Source organism: Triticum dicoccoides, chromosome 4B (assembly GCF_002162155.2).
Source record: "Triticum dicoccoides isolate Atlit2015 ecotype Zavitan chromosome 4B, WEW_v2.0, whole genome shotgun sequence".
In the NCBI taxonomy this organism is placed as follows: Eukaryota; Viridiplantae; Streptophyta; class Magnoliopsida; order Poales; family Poaceae; genus Triticum; species Triticum dicoccoides.
Window position 1 is genome coordinate 53865284 of NC_041387.1, and position 5107 is coordinate 53870390.

The following is a 5107-nucleotide window of genomic DNA, read 5'->3' on the forward strand; positions in this document are numbered from 1 at the left end:
GCGTGAGTTGTGAAACGATTCCACATTTTCTTAAGTGTGTACCAAACTCGTGACTTAAATATTCTCCTCCACGATCCGATCGTAAGAATTTTATCCTTCGTTCACGTTGATTCTCTACTTCATTCTGAAATTCCTTGAACTTTTGAAAGGTCTCAGACTTGTGTTTCATCAAATAGACATACCCACATCTACTCAAGTCATCAGTGAGAGTGAGAACATAACGATATCCTCCGCGAGCCTCAACGCTCATTGGACCGCACACATCGGTGTGTATGATTTCCAACAAGTTGGTTGCTCGCTCCATTGTTCCGGAGAACGGGGTCTTGGTCATTTTGCCCATGAGGCATGGTTCACATGTGTCAAATGATTCATAATTGAGAGACTCTAAAAGTCCATCAGCATGGAGCTTCTTCATGCGCTTGACACCAATGTGACCAAGGCGGCAGTGCCACAATTATGTGGGACTATCGTTATCAACTTTACATCTCTTGGTATTCACGCTATGAATATGTGTAACATTACGTTTGAGATTCATTAAGAATAAACCATTGACCATTGGGGCATGACCATAAAACATATCTCTCATATAAATAGAACAACCATTATTCTAGGATTTAAATGAGTAGCCATCTCGTATTAAACGAGATCCAGATACAATGTTCATGCTCAAACTTGGCACTAAATAACAATTATTGAGGTTTAAAACTAATTCCATAGGTAAATGTAGAGGTAGCGTGCCGACGGCGATCACATCGACCTTGGAACCATTCCCGACGCGCATCGTCACCTCGTCCTTCGCCAGTCTCCGCTTATTCCGCAGCTCCTGCTGTGAGTTACAAATGTGAGCAACGACACCGGTATCAAATACCCAGGAGTTACTACGAGTACTGCTAAGGTACACATCAGTTACATGTATATCAAATATACCTTTTGTGTTGTCGGCCTTCTTATCCGCTAAGTATTTGGGGCAGTTCCGCTTCCAGTGACCCTTCCCCTTGCAATAAAAGCACTCAGTTTCAGGCTTGGGTCCATTCTTTGACTTCTTCCCAGCAACTGGCTTACCGGGCGCGGCAACATCTTTGCCGTCCTTCTTGAAGTTCTTCTTGCCCTTGCCCTTCTTGAACTTAGTGGTCTTATTGACCATCAACACTTGATGTTCTTTCTTGATTTCAACCTCTGCTGACTTCAGCATTGAAAATACTTCAGGAATGGTCTTTACCATCCCCTGCATATTGTAGTTCATCACAAAGCTCTTATAGCTTGGTGGGAGCGACTGAAGGATTCTGCCAATGACCGCCTCATCCAGAAGGTTAATGTCTAGCTGGGACAGGCGGTTGTGCAACCCAGACATTTTGAGTATGTGCTCACTGACAGAACTATTTTCCTCCATCTTACAACTATAGAACTTGTCGGAGACTTCATATCTCTCAACCCGGGTATGAGCTTGGAAAACTAGTTTCAGCTCCTCGAACATCTCATATGCTCCGTGTTGCTCAAAACGCTTTTGGAGCCCCGGTTCTAAGCTGTAAAGCATGCCGCACTGAATGAGGGAGTAATCATCAGCGCGAGTCTGCCAAGCATTCATAATGTCTTGGTTCTCTGGGACGGGTGCATCACCTAGCGGTCCTTCTAGGACATATTGTTTCCTGGCAGCTATGAGGATGATCCTCAGGTTTCGGACCCACTCCGTATAGTTGCTGCCATCATCTTTCAGCTTGGTTTTCTCTAGGAATGCGTTGAAGTTCATGTTGACATGAGCGTTGGCCATTTGATCTACAAGACATATTTTGCAAAACTTTTAGACTAAGTTCATGATAATTAAGTTCATCTAATCAAATTATTTAATGAACTCCCACTCAGATTAGACATCCCTCTAGTCATCTAAGTGTTACACGATCCGAGTCGACTAGGCCATGTCCGATCATCACGTGAGACGGACTAGTCATCATCGGTGAACATCTCCATGTTGATCGTATCTTCTATACGACTCATGTTCGACCTTTCGGTCTCTTGTGTTCCGAGGCCATGTCTGCACATGCTAGGCTCGTCAAGTTAACCCTAAGTGTTCTGCATGTGTAAATCTGTCTTACACCCGTTGTATGTGAACGTAAGGATCTATCACACCCGATCATCACGTGGTGCTTCGAAACGACGAACTTTAGCAACGGTGCACAGTTAGGGGGAACACTTTCTTGAAATTATTATAAGGGATCATCTTATTTACTACCGCCGTTCTAAGTAAACAAGATGCATAAAACATAATAAACATCACATGCAATTATATAGTAGTGACATGATATGGCCAATATCATACAACTCCTTCGATCTCCATCTTCGGGGCTCCATGATCATCTTTGTCACCGGCATGACACCATGATCTCCATCATTGTGTCTTCATGAAGTTGTCACGCCAACGACTACTTCTACTTCTATGGCTAACGCGTTTAGAAATAAAGTAAAGTAATTTACATGGCGTTCTTCAATGACACGCAGGTCATACAAAAATTAAAGACAACTCCTATGGCTCCTGCCGGTTGTCATACTCATCGACATGCAAGTCGTGATTCCTATTACAAGAACATGATCTCATACATCACAATATATCATTCATCATTCATCACAACTTCTGGCCATATCACATCACATGACAATTGCTACAAAAACAAGTTAGACGTCCTCTAATTGTTGTTGCATCTTTTACGTGGCTGCAATTGGGTTCTAGCAAGAACGTTTTCTTACCTACGAATAACCACAACGTGATCTTGTCAACTTCTATTTACCCTTCATAAGGACCCTTTTCATCGAATCCGCTCCAACTAAAGTGGGAGAGACAGACACCCGCCAGCCACCTTATGCAACTAGTGCATGTCAGTCGGTGGAACCGGTCTCACGTAAGCGTACGTGTAAGGTTGGTCCGGGCCGCTTCATCCCACAATATCGCTGAAGCAAGATAAGACTAGTAGCGGCAAGCAAGTTGATAAAATCTACGCCCACAACAAAATTGTGTTCTACTCGTGCAATAGAGAACTACGCATAGACCTAGCTCATGATGCCACTGTTGGGGAACGTTGCAGAAAATTAAAATTTTTCCTACGGTTTCACCAAGATCCATCTATGAGTTCATCTAAGCAACGAGTCAAGGGAGTGAGTTTGCATCTACATACCACTTGTAGATCGCGTACGGAAGCGTTCGAGGGAACGGTGATGATGGAGTCGTACTCGCCGTGATTCAGATCACCGATGACCAAGTGCTGAACGGACAGCACCTCCGTGTTCAACACACGTACGGTACGGGCGACGTCTCCTCCTTCTTGATCCAGCAAGGGGGAAGGCGAGGTTGAGGAAGAAGGCTCCAGCAGCAGCACGACGGCGTGATGATGGTGGAGAGGCAGTACTCCGACAGGGCTTCGCCAAGCACACAACGGAGGAGGAGAGGTGTTGGGGAGGGGAGGGGCTGCGCCTTGACTTGGGTGTTCAGCCCTCCCCTCACCCCTCTATTTATAGGGGAAGGGGCAATGGGGGCCGGCCCCTCTAGATGGGATCTAGAGGGGGGGCGGCGGCCAGGAAGGGGGGACTTGCCCCCCAAGCAAGGGGGGGCGCCCCCTCTAGGGTTCCCCCCCCCCAACCCTAGGCGCATGGGCCCAAGGGGGGGGGGCGCCCAGCCCTCCAGGGACTGGCTCCTGCCCCATGCAGCCCATGTGGCCCCCGGGGAGGGGTGGCCCCTCCCGGTGGACCCCCGGAACCCTTCCGGTGGCCCCGATACAATACCGATATGCCCCCGAAACCTTCCGGTGTCCGTATGACAACTTCCCATATATAAATCTTTACCTCCGGACCATTTCGAAACTCCTCGTGACGTCCGGGATCCCATCTGGGACTCCGAACAACTTTCGGTAATCACATACAAGTCTTCCTCATAACCCTAGCGTCGCCGGACCTTAAGTGTGTAGACCCTACGGGTTCGGGAGACATGCAGACATGACCGAGACGGCTCTTCGGTCAATAACCAACAGCGGGATCTGGATACCCATGTTGGCTCCCGCATGCTCCTCGATGATGTCATCGGATGAACCACGATGTCGAGGATTCAATCAACCCCGTATGCAATTCCCTTTGTCAGACGATATGTTACTTGCCCGAGACTCGATCGTCGGTATCCCAATACCTCGTTAGTCTCGTTACCGGCAAGTCACTTTACTCGTACCGTAATGCATGATCCCGTGACCAAACACTTGGTCACTTTGAGCTCATTATGATGATGCACTACCGAGTGGGCCCAGTGATACCTCTCCGTCATACGGAGTGACAAATCCCAGTCTCGATCCGTGTCAACCCAACAGACACTTTCGGAGATACCTGTAGTGCACCTTTATAGTCGCCCAGTTACGTTGTGACGTTTGGTACACCCAAAGCACTCCTACGGTATCCGGGAGTTACACAATCTCATGGTCTAAGGAAGAGATACTTGACATTCGAAAAGCTCTAGCAAAACGAACTACACGATCTTGTGCTATGCTTAGGATTGGGTCTTGTCCATCACATCATTCTCCTAATGATGTGATCCCGTTGTCAATGACATCTAATGTCCATAGTCAGGAAACCATGACTATCTGTTGACCAACGAGCTAGTCAACTAGAGGCTCACTAGGGACATGTTATGGTCTATGTATTCACACGTGTATTATGATTTCCGGATAATACAGTTATAGCATGAATAAAAGACAATTATCATGAACAAGGAAATATAATAATAATCCTTTTATTATTGCCTCTAGGGCATATTTCCAACAATCTCCCACTTGCACTAGAGTCAATAATCTAGTTACATTGTGATGAATCGAACACCCATAGAGTTCTGGTGTTGATCATGTTTTGCTCGCGAGAGAGGTTTAGTCAACGGATCTGCGACATTCAGATCCGTATGTACTTTGCAAATATCTATGTCTCCATCTTGAACATTTTCACGGATGGAGTTGAAACGACGCTTGATGTGCCTGGTCTTCTTGTGAAACCTGGGCTCCTTGGCAAGGGCAATAGCTCCAGTGTTGTCACAGAAGAGTTTGATCGGCCCCGACGCATTGGGTATGACTCCTAGGTCGGTGATGAA